The following is a 12,315-nucleotide window of genomic DNA, read 5'->3' as shown; positions in this document are numbered from 1 at the left end:
ACCCCCATCAGCCAGGACATGCCCTCTTCTCATTGCTACCATCGAGGAGGTGGTACAGGAGCCTGAAGACACACACTCAATGTTCAGCAGCAGCTCCTTCCCCTTGGCCATCAGATTTCTAAATGAACAATGAACCCATGAACACTTCCTCAGCACTATTTCTTATTGTAATTTATAGTTATTATTATTATCATTATTATTATGTATTGCAATGTACTGCTGCCGCAAAACAACAAATTTCATGACAAATGCTGGTGATATTAAGCCTGATTGTGACCTGAGCTTAACTCTTGCTTTGCCACAACTTCCACTTGTGTATGATGATAAACTCGATGTTGAGTTTGTTCAGGACAAGAAAGGACCTAAGCCTTCTGGTTCGGTGACTTTTGAGCTGCCGCTTGAGCGACCAATGGCTTTCGAATTCTTTTCTGATAGGGAGGTGAATAATAAATTGCCATGAATGTCTGTTTCAGTCAAGGCTATTTAGCTTCTGTCAAACTTGTTGAGAGAAATCTGGTTTGGTATGTTTTACAGCAATTGGAAATGGTTCACAAGAACAATTCTGGGAATGAAAGGATTTATGCATGAGGAGAGTTTGATGGCTCTGGGCCTGTACTCGCTGGAGTTTTGAAGAATGAGGGGAGAGCTCATTGAAATCTATCGAATATTGAAAGGCCTAGGTAGAACGAATATGGAGAGAATGTTTCTTATAGTAGGGAAGTCTAGGTCCAGATGGCACAACCTCGGAATAAAGGGATGTCCATTTACAACAAAGACGAGGAAGAATTTCTTCAGCCAGAGGGTGGAGAATCTGCAGAATTTGTTGCTACAGATGAGTGTGGAGGCCAAGTCATTGGGGATATTTAAAGCATGGATAGTTAAGTACTTGATTAGCAAAGGTGTCAAAGATTTCAGGGAGTAGGCAGGTGAATAGGGTGGAGATGGATAATAAATCAGCCATGATGGAATGGCAGAGAAGGCTCGATGGGCTGAATGGCCTAATTCTGCTCCTTTGTATTATGGTTTTATGGCCTATGGCATGTTTCATAATATTTTCAAAATAAGGTTCAAAGTAAATTTATTATCAAAGTACATATATGTCACCATATACAACCCTGAGATTTATTTTCTTGTGGGCATACTCAATAAATTTATTGAATAATAACTATAACAGAAATAACTTCGGCGTTCAACCAGTGTACAAAAGACAATTAACTACAAATACACAGAGAAAGAAACAATAATAATAAATAAATAAGCAACAAATATTGAGAACATGAGATGAACAGTCCTTGAAAGTGAGTCCATTGGCTGTGGGAACATCTCAATGACGGGGCAAGTGAAGTTGAGTGAAGCTATCCCCTTTGGTTCAAGAGTCTGATGGTTGAGGGGTAATAGCTGTAAACTTGAATATGGCATTGGAACTGTGCTTAGCCATACAGTCATGAATGTAATATTATAAAATTGTAAGAGGTTATAATTCTTCAAACTAATAAAAACCTCAGGGGAAACATCTGAGCAAATTTGAGGATGAAGCTGAGGCAGATTTTAAAGTGTAACTTAAGGCCTGGGTAATCTGGAAGGACAGTCATTGGTGGTGTCCAAAAATTAACTTCAAAATATTCGGAGATCCCTTTAATGCAAACTTGCCAAAAGGCTAAGCGATCTTACATTCTCCTCATGACAGAACGGTGTTGTGTGAAGTTCAGTCGACAGAAGGGCTCTGAAGTCTTTAATCTTTATAATTCACAGGCAGTTTAATCCCTGGTTATTTAATTCTGCACTGTGGCAATTTCCAACATCGTTTAACAACTAACATAACCTAATGCATCATGACCTCTAAATGTAACTTGATTGATTTGTTTTAGCAGAATGTCTGAATCCAGGATCCAGTTCCACTGGTTAGTGAGTAACTGTGAGATTCACAACCAAGTCAAATTTTTCAGAAAGAAACCATTCACACCCCTCTTTACATTGGCGGCGTAAACTGTGGAAACCGTGACCTGTTTCGAAGCTGCATCGCTGCATGGTATGGAAACTGCACCTCGGCGGACAGGAGGGCTCTACAACGAGAAGCCAAAACTGCCCAACTCATCACTGGCACCAGCTTACCAGCCATCAGGGACATTTTACAGAAAGGAGCTGGAAAAAGGCCAGTAACGTCATGAAGGATCCCACCCACCCTGCCCATGGACTGTTTGTCCCGCTCCCATCAGGAGGAAGCTATGTAGCATCCATGCCAGGACCACCAGACTCAAAAACAGTCACTTTCCCCAAGCAGTAAGGCTGATCAACACCACCACCTACTAACCCACCCCTCTACACCCCCAACCACCACTAATTTATCATTTCCTGTCAGTCACCTTATGTACAGACACTCCTGCGCCTCCTGTCACTTTATGGACAATCTATCAATCTATGTCTGTAAGCTATCTTAAGTATTTATATTTATTGTGTTTTTATTATTATTGTGTTCTTTATCTTATTGTGTACTTTCTGTGCTGCAGAAGATCCAGAGTAACAATTATTTCATTGTCCTTTATTGGACATTAAACAAGCTTGAATTTAAAGATTTACAAACAGAGCTCAGAACTGGCCAGGATTCCTGAGAAAGTCGAGCTGGCAGCCATACTGAAACAAATACTGCTGGTATGTGTAGTTCAGGAGCACCTCACCCAATGTCACTCTGCACTCAGTGCTGTGCTCACCGCAGCTTAGAGGTGAAAAATGCAAATCATTTCATGTAATTTCCTGACGCTTGTGACACCTCCATCTTATTTACAACTGAGAATGAGCCACGGGCTTCCAGGAAGGCCGTCTGTGCACTGGGAAGTGTGAAAGACACGGAGTCTCACTGAACGTTTCCAATGAGCCATTTAAGGAGCTCGGGCAGACAGCTGCGGTTGTTTGGCCAACGAGCATAAAACGTGTGGGTGATGTTCAGTTTGACAATGCGATAAAGTTGTCAGCAGCTACTCAAACACCTCAGCAGGACGGAACTTTATGTTCCTTGGTAACTGGTGCTTGTGTATCAAGTTGGCAACATCTGTTTCACAACAGGCAACTGTCTAAAGATGAAAAGAAACCGAGAGCTCTGATCATCAGAGGTTTTTTAATCTCAGCATCAGAATCGGATTTAATATCCCCAACGTACAGTATGTCATGAAATTTGTTGTTTTGTGGCAGCAGTACATTGTACACCTGCATGTTACTGCAGGTATCTAATCAGCAAATCACAGATCCTCTTCCGCACACCACTGTTGTAACACGTGGTTATTTGAGTTACCGTCGCCTTCCTGTCAGCTGGAACCAGTCTGGCCTTTCTCCTCTGACCTCTCTCATTAACGACATGTTTTCACTTATTTTGGCTGAGAAAATGTTTAAAGGACCCGGACCTTGCCACTGTCTGGGTAGCAGCCCCAAGACTAGCCGATCGCAGAGATTTGACCTCTAGGCCTTGACCTCCAGACTCGCGCGGACCTCCAATCCCGGGACTCGTCAACCAGGGTTCATCAGCCCTCCATTTTTTTTCCTCCATGTGCCTATCTAAGAGTTTCTTAAATGTCTCTAATGTATCTGCCTTTTATATCATCCCTGGCAGCATGTTCCATACACCCATATTTGACATCCGCCCCCCCCCCCGCACCTACACTTTCCTCCAAACACCTGAAAATCATGCCCCCCCCGCATGAGCCATTTTCACCCTGGTCTCTGGCTGTCCACTCGTTCTATGCCTCTTATCATTTTGTACGCCTCTATCAAGTCACCACTCATCATCCTTCTTTCCAAAGAGAAAAGCCCTAGCTCACTCATTCTATCCTCCTAAGACATGGTCTCTAATCCAGACAGCGTCCTGGTATATCTTCTCTGCACCCTCGCTAAATCCTCCACATCCTTCCTAGAAATGAGTCGACCAGAACTGAACATAATATTCCAAGTGTGGTCCAACCAGGGTTTTATAGAGCTGCAACATTATCTCCCAGCTCTCGAACTCATTCTCCTGACTAATTAAGGCCAACATATGACATGCCTTTTTTTTACCATCCTATCAACTTGATCAGCAACTTTCTCATCATTAAATCTCTCACCGTTTACTCTTTCCTCACACGGAGGGAAAAAAATGGAGCAAAATGAACCAGTTAAGGCACACAGTCAGAGCACGTGTCACGTACTAATACTTAGCCAATGAAAACTGGAAAAGGTGAGAAATGGTTATGCAATTGCTATACAGCTTCTCTGCCAGTAGGTGTAGACAAAACACCACATATTGTGAAAAATATATGAGTTTGTTAAAAATATGAATTGTGTGTCAGATTTTAGCCTTGCATTAATTCAACTAATATCTTATCAAAAGCATAAAAACCAAGTGATTCCAACACTATGTTATTCCAAAAACAAAAATCCTTCCCTGCCACAATTTTATTTTGTCCAAACCTTTCTCCATTGCTCAATAAATAATAATACTTGGCTGACTTTGCATTCATAAGGTTTGGCTTTTACTTCCTCATCTGGAGTACCAAAGAGAGCTCTCTTTGTAAAATTTCAAAGTACAAACAAAGAAAAAATTGCGCAGGTTTTGCAGTAAGACTATATGGTTAATCAGTAAACTAGTTATTAATCTGGCATCTACAGTTTGCTTTGGTCTAAGACCACTCAGTGTCAACAGGACCAACTGATTGTGGACTTCAGGAAGAGGAAATCAGGCAAAAGCACACCAGTCCTCACCAAGGGGTCAGCAGTGGAAAGGGTAAGCAGCTTCAAGATCCTGGATATCAATTTTCTTGGAGAATCTATCCTTGGCCCAAAATATTGATGCAATTAAATGAAGACACAGCAGCGGCCGTACTCCAGTGGGAGTTTGAAGACTGCAAATTTCTATAGAGGTATGATGGAAAGCATTTTGACTGGTCGCATGACAGCCTGGTGTGGAGGCTCTAATGCACAGGAATACAAGAACTTAGCTAGCACCATCATGGCCACAACCCTCCCCACCATTGAGGACATCTTGAAGAGGTAGTGCCTTAAGACAGCTGTATCAATCATTAAGGACCCTAACCACTCTTCTGGTTACTGCTATCAGTGAGCAGGTAGAGGAGCCTGAAGATGTACACTCAGTGATTTAGAAACAGCTTCTTCCCCTCGGTCATTGTATTTCTGAAAGGTCCACGACCGCTACTACAATATTACTTTTTATTTCACTATTTAATTATTTTGTCATTTATAGCAATTTTATGTCTTCCCACTGTACAAGTGCTACAAAACAGGAAGTCTCACATCATATAAACAGTGAAAAAAAACCTGATTCTGATTCAGAGATGTTTGATGACAAGAGCCAGGAGGTAACGTTGCAGCTTTATAAAACCCTGGCTAGACTGCAACTGGGATATCGTGCTTAGTTCTGATTGCCTCATCATAGGAAGGGTGTGGAAACTTTAGACAGGGCGCAGAGGAGATTTACCAGGATGCTGCCTGGCCTTGAGGGCGTGTCTAATGAGGATTGGTTGAGCAATCTAGGGCTTTTCTCTTTGAAGTGAAGGAGGATGAGAGGCGATTTGATAGTGGTGTACAAGATGATCAAGTGGACAGCCAGAGTCTTCTTCTCCAGCGTGGAATTGGCCAACACAAAGGGGCATAAAGTTAAGGTGATTGCAGGAAAGTATAGACGGGATGTCAGAGGTTAAGTTCTTTACACAGAGAGTGGCAGGTGCGTGGAATGTGCTGTCAGGAGTGGTGACAGGGACAGATTTATCTGGGGAATTTAAGAAACTCTTAGATAGACATATACGTAGATAAAAGAAAAATGGAGGACAATGTGGAAGGGAAATGTCAGATTGATCTCAGAGCAGGCTAAAATTGGCACATTATGGTGGGACAAAGGTCCCTGTACTTTACTATAATGTTCTAGGTTCTAAGTAATCAACTTGCACAATGTTAGGATTTCTTGTCTCACTAATTAAATAAGTGGGGTGGCAAGGTAGCTGCAAGATCAGGTTTCAGTTCCTGCCACGGTCTACAAGGAGTTCGTATGTTTTCCAAGAGCCCGTGTGGATTTCCTCTGGGTGCTCTACAGTCCTCTCATATTCTAAAAGATGTACGGGTTAGAGTTAGTAAGTTGTGGGTATGCTATGATGGTGCTGGAAGCCTAGCGACACATCCGGGCAACCGAGCACAATCCTTAGACTGTGTTGGTTGTTGACACAAATTATGCATTTCTCTGTATATTTCAATGATCATGTGACAAATAAAGCTCATCTTTATAAAATCTCTTTATAACATTCTATTCCTTTGTATAGAGCTTGTTTCTGCTTAACTGGAAATCTCTAAAGATTTACTTAACAGAGAATAACTAAGTCATTATTACAGGGAACCAAATGAAGAATATTAACAGTCTGTCTGAGTCAAATTTCAATCTCTGTAAGAACCAGAGGACACAGTAGGAGAATATTATTAAACTTAATTTGAAGAAAAGAAGTCTATGGGCAACCAGACGTTCTCCGAAAGAATTGGTTTCATGGATATGGCAACCATCGATCCAGGATTGTGATTTCTGAAGAGGGTTACCCAGGCAACCATCCCATAGGCGGCTCAATGCTCTAGGAGGCTGACAATGTAATTGGAGTTAAAATGTCACCAAGACTAGGCTCCAGTTTGTCAGGCCTTGGCCTAGCCCACTGAGAAAGTGCATATCCAGCGTGAATGTTATGGTTGCTGGGTAGAAAATACCACTTTGCCTCCACAGGGAAGAGTGGAACAAGGGGAGCTGACAGGGAGTTCACTTCAGTCTTGAAAGTTTCTTTATTTTGTCACTTCAAAGTGAAAATAGTAATAAAGAAAATTTTCTGGTTTTCAAAGAGGGAAGAACCCTAGCAACTGGTGTGTGTGTGTGTGTGTGTGTGTGTGTGTGTGTGTGTGTTGTGGGGGGTAGGGGGAGGTAGGGAAGTGCCATGCCTGATATTTCTGGTTTCTGATGGTAATATAAGCCTCACTGATCAAACTTTCCAGTTAGCAGTGTGGCCCTGTAACAGGTGTAATTTCTATTGGAAAATCAGGGTTTTTGAGGAGTTGAGTTGAAAATCTAAAGTGTGCTTTGGTTGAATACAATTTTCTGATTTTGCTTTGCAATCTGTCACGTGAAGTGTTTCACATTCAAAGTCAAGGTCAAGCTTATTGTCATATGCACAAGTAAATGTATGCACAGGTGTTATGAAAAACTTTCTAGAGACAGTATCACAAGCACATAGCACATCGAAACCAACCTTTACACAAAAAACATACACTCAGTGGGCACTTTATTAGATATCTCCTGTACCTAATAAAGTGGCCACTGAGTGTATATTGTGATCTTCTGCTACTGCAGCCCATCCACTTCAAGGTTGAATATGTTACGCATTTAGAGCTGTTTTATTTAGCACACTACTGTTGTAAAGCATAGTTATTTGAGTTACTGTCGCCTTCCTGTCAGTTTGAACCAGTCTGGGCATGCTCCTCTGACCTCTCTCGTTAACAAGACGTTTTCACCCACAGAACTGCTGCTGTAATGGCTCTTCGGGCCTGCGTGGGGCACCAGATTGCGTTGGGCTCCAAGGTTCTCACAGCACCTGAATTGGTTAATTGTTATTTAATGACAGCTGTTAACCATTTGGAGTACCCTGTGTTTTTCTTGAGTAACTCGCTCTTTGTAATGCGGTTTCCTGGTGCTTTCTGTTTAAACTTGTTAAGATTATTTTATCATAGTCATACTTTATTGATCCAGGGGGAAATTGGTTTTCATTACAGTTGCACCATAAATAATAAATAGTAATAAAACCATAAATAGTTAAATAGTAATATGTAAATTATGCCAGTAAATTATGAAATAAGTCCAGGAGCAGCCTATTGGCTCAGGGTGTCTGACCCTCCAAGGGAGGAGTTGTAAAGTTTGATGGCCACAGGCAGGAATGACTTCCTATGACGCTCTGTGTTGCATCTCAGTGGAATGAGTCTCTGGCTGAATGTACTCCTGTGCCCACCCAGTACATTATGTAGTGGATGGGAGACATTGTCCAAGATGGCATGCAACTTAGAGAGCATCCTCTTTTCAGACACCACCGTCAGAGAGTCCAGTTCCATCCCCACAACATCACTGGCCTTACGAATGAGTTTGTTGATTCTGTTGGTGTCTGCTACCCTCAGCCTGCTGCCCCAGCACACAACAGCAAACATGATCGCACTGATAGGCTCAGGGAGTCCATTTCACTTGTATTATTTAAGAGAACGCCTGATTAGTGGGGTCCTAGTTTTGAGAATAGTGCATCTCGCAGTGTCGATTGGCTGAGCCACCGATGTTCTGTTGGAATTCTTATATATAAACTCTAATCACTGTCTTTTTCCACAGTTGGGTTCCGACACTGCCAGCACACATTGTGACAGTTGCTAACTGGATGTTTTCTTTTTTGTTTCTCATATCATTCTCTGTAAACTCTAGAGTCAATGAGACTCCCAGAAGATCAGCAGTTTCTGAGATACTCAAACCACCCCTTCTAGCACTAATAATCAGTCCATGGTCAAAGTCACTTCTTCCCCATTCTGATGTTTGGTCTGAACAACAACTGAACCTCTCGACTATATCTGCATGAGTGCAACATGATCTGAGTGACAGACCAAAATGCTGGAGGAACTCAGCAGGTCAGGCAACATCTATGGAGAGGAATAAACAGTTGATATTTTGGGCTGAGACCCTTCCTCAGTTGCTCAACTATAGTGTTTTGAGTTACATCAGTTGGCTCAAGAACTGAATGGTTGAAGGGAAGGAGCTGTTTTTGAACCTGCTGGTGTGGGACTTCAGGCTTCCGTTGTGAATTATTGAAGCTTCAGAGGAAATTATTCAGAGTTTTCTTATGATAAGATTAATAATAACACAAAGGTTGAAGATTATGTGGTGATTTATCAAACAAGCCTTGACTAGAACAATAAGTTGTTTAGTGAGGTCCAGGATGGAAAACTTCCACAGTCAAATATTTCAGTGGCCATAGCCATAAACTAAACACAATATACAAGTCTAATAACTCTCCATCCATAAATCATATTAGGCACGGTTGAAGATGTCAGATCAGATCAATGGAGGATTGAGCCTGTAGGTGGTGCTTGTATGATCAAGAAAGGATAAAATACATAACTTGCGAGGATTTTGCAAGTCTAGCAGTAGAAGAAAAAGTCAACAACTGAACCAAGAAGGAAAACATCAGTGCCTGAGGAATGTGTGGGAACATTTGGCAGAAATGGTTTCTATCTGATATGCTTAGGAAGGATTCTGCTGCGTTAACCTTAAGGAGGGATATGGAACATTGGAAGAGAAACTGTTTTGCGTCTCAGGCTTTGAATCTGTCACCACGTTCTGTTGCTTGCTGTTTAAGTTCACAGCGGCAGATCCCGGAATGTGCTCATTAATGGGAGGGAGTTCAGTGAATTTGTCAGGTGGGTTGACAATGGCCAGGACTGCAGCATGAAGGAACACTGTGTGGGTTATTAACAGCACACTGCACTCCCTAACAGCACAGCCAGCAGCTGGAGCATTGTTCAATGGCAGGTTTCTAACGCAAGCTATTTTCATGTGTGGATTGTGTATCACTTCTGCCTGTGAATTGCATGGTGAAGTGGTGTCATTTCTGGGCAAGACCAAATGTCTCTCCACACCTCCCACCACCATGACTTTATCTTTTCTTGTCAGTCACCTTACGTATAGACACTCCTGTGCCTAGTGTCACTTTTTGGACATGCAATCAATCTACATACAGTATAACTTATCTTACATATGTGCAGTGTTTATATTTATTGTGTTTTTCTATTATTACTATGTTCTTGATCTTACTACGCTTTTTTTGTGCTGCATTGGAGCTGATGTAACAAATATTCCATTCTTCCAGCAAGTCCAAGGTGGATTCATGCAGTGTTGTGTCTAGATGTGTTAGTCTGGACACTTGCAATGTGGACTAGATGGGCAGCAGCATAAATCTGACACAGAACAACTTCCAGTTTTGATGAGAAATTCATGTTGGGGGTGAAAAAAAACTGTTACAACGTGATACATCATGGTCATAAGGCATGAAGTGGGGGAAAAAAAATCGATTTAAGTTCGAAAGCAGCATGTTCATAGCAGTAACTGCAACACCAGTCACCCTCAGTTCTGAAGTGTGAAAGGGCTTTCAACACTTTGTTAGAACAGTGGTTCAGAACCTGAAGCTGGATTTTGCAGTTGTAAGGATGGTGCATAAACCTGGCATTAGTTTATGGACTCTGGACACATACAGTAACTAGTTACCCAGCAATCACCTGTTCAATCTCTACCATCCAGCGGGAGATACAGAAACAGGTACGTCTTGTAACTTGCCTCCATCTTCCTTACATCCTTGTGTCTATTGAAAAGTCCCTTAAAAGCCTCGAATGTATTTGCCTCTGCCACCACACCAGGCAGAGCGTTCCAGGCATCCACACTCTGAGTAAAAAAACTGACCCCTCTCATTCCCCTCGAACCTACCCCCCCTCACCTTCAATACATGCCCTTTGCTATTAGATATTTCAACCCTGAGAAACAGATACTGTCTACTCTATCTGCCTCTCATAATCTTGTAAACCTCTATCAGATCTCCCCTCAGCCTCCTCCATTCCAGTGAAAACAACCAAAGTTTATCCAGACTCTCATGATAGCTCATGCCCTCTAAACCAGGCAGCATCCTAGTAAATCTCTTCTGCTCCCTCTCCAAAGCCTCAACATCCTTCCTATTGTGGCTCGACCAGAACTGTATACAATACTGCAGATGTGACCTAACCAGAGTTTTAGAAAGTTGCAATATAACCTCTTGATTTTTGAACACAATGCCTTGACTAATAAAAGCAAGCATTCCATAAGCCTTCTTAACTTCCTTACCGAAGGTGACCCCATTCACCACTTTCAAGGCGCTATGAACTTGCACCCCATGATGTCCCTGCTCGGCAACACTGTTAAGGATCTTGCCCTTAACAGTGTACTGTCTCCTTGCATTTGCCCCACTGAGGTGCAACACCTCACATTGATCTGGGTTAAAGTCTATCTGCCAATTCTCTGCCCATATCTGCAACTGATCTATATTGTGTTGTGTTCTTTGCCAGTCTTCTGCACCATTCACAACTCCACCAATCTTGGTATCATCTGCAAACTTACTAATCCACCCATCTACATTTTCATCCAGGTGATTTATATACATCACAGACAGCAGAGGTCCCAGCACAGATCCCTGTGGAATGCCACTAATTACAGACTCCCAGCTAGAATACGTCTCTTCAATCACTACCCTCTGTCTTCTATGTGCAAGCCAGTTCTGAATCCAAACAGCCAATTTGCCATGGTCCCCATGAAGGACTTTGTCAAATGCCTTACTAAAATCCATGTCGAAAACAGCCACTGCCCTACCCTCATCAATCTCTCGTCACATTGTCAAAAAACTCAATCAAGTTGGTAAGACACGACCTACCATGCACATGCTGGCTCTCCCTAACTAGGTCATGGGTTTTCAAATGCTCATACTGTATATCCTATCCCTAAGAATTTTCTCCAGCGATTTCCCTACAACTGACGTGAGGCTAACTGGTCTATAGCTTCCAGGATTTTCCTTTGTTCCCTTCTTAAATAGAGGTACAACATTAGCCACTCGCCAGTCCTACAGGATCTCACCTGTGGCTGGAGAGGACATGAAGATACTGGTCAAGGCCCCAGACATCTCATCTCTTGCCTCCTTCAACAAGCTAGGGTAAATCCCATCAGGCTCTGGGGACTTAACCCACCTCAATACCCAATTAGGAGGCTCAACACTATCTCCTCCTTGATCTTCAAACACCCTAATGTATTTATACACTCAGCACTGATCTCCTGGTCTTCCATATCCTTTTCCGTGGTAAATACTGAAGTAATGTACTCATTAACTACCTCACTCACATTCTCCACTTCACTTCCAAGCAATATTTCCCTCTTAATCCTTGCGTGGTCGCACCCTCTCCTCAGTTATCCTCTTGCTCTTGATGCATGTGTAGAATGTCTTGGGATTCACCTTAATCCTACTTGCCAAGACTCTTCATGGCTCCTCCTGTATTTCTCAATTCCTTTCTTTAGTTCTTTTCTAGCTTCCTTACACTCCTCATGTGCTTTATTTGATCCTGACTGCTGAAGTCTTCTTTTTCTTCTTGACTAAACTCATCACCTCTCTGGACATCCGAGGTTCTCTTATCTTTCCATCTCTGTCCCTCCTTCTGACAGGAATGCACCTTTCCTGTAGTCTGTGCAATCGATTTTTAAACGCCCTCACA

The sequence above is a fragment of the Mobula hypostoma genome, chromosome X2, assembly GCF_963921235.1.
Source record: "Mobula hypostoma chromosome X2, sMobHyp1.1, whole genome shotgun sequence".
Lineage (NCBI taxonomy): Eukaryota > Metazoa > Chordata > Chondrichthyes > Myliobatiformes > Myliobatidae > Mobula > Mobula hypostoma.
Note: the sequence above shows the minus strand (reverse complement) of the source record.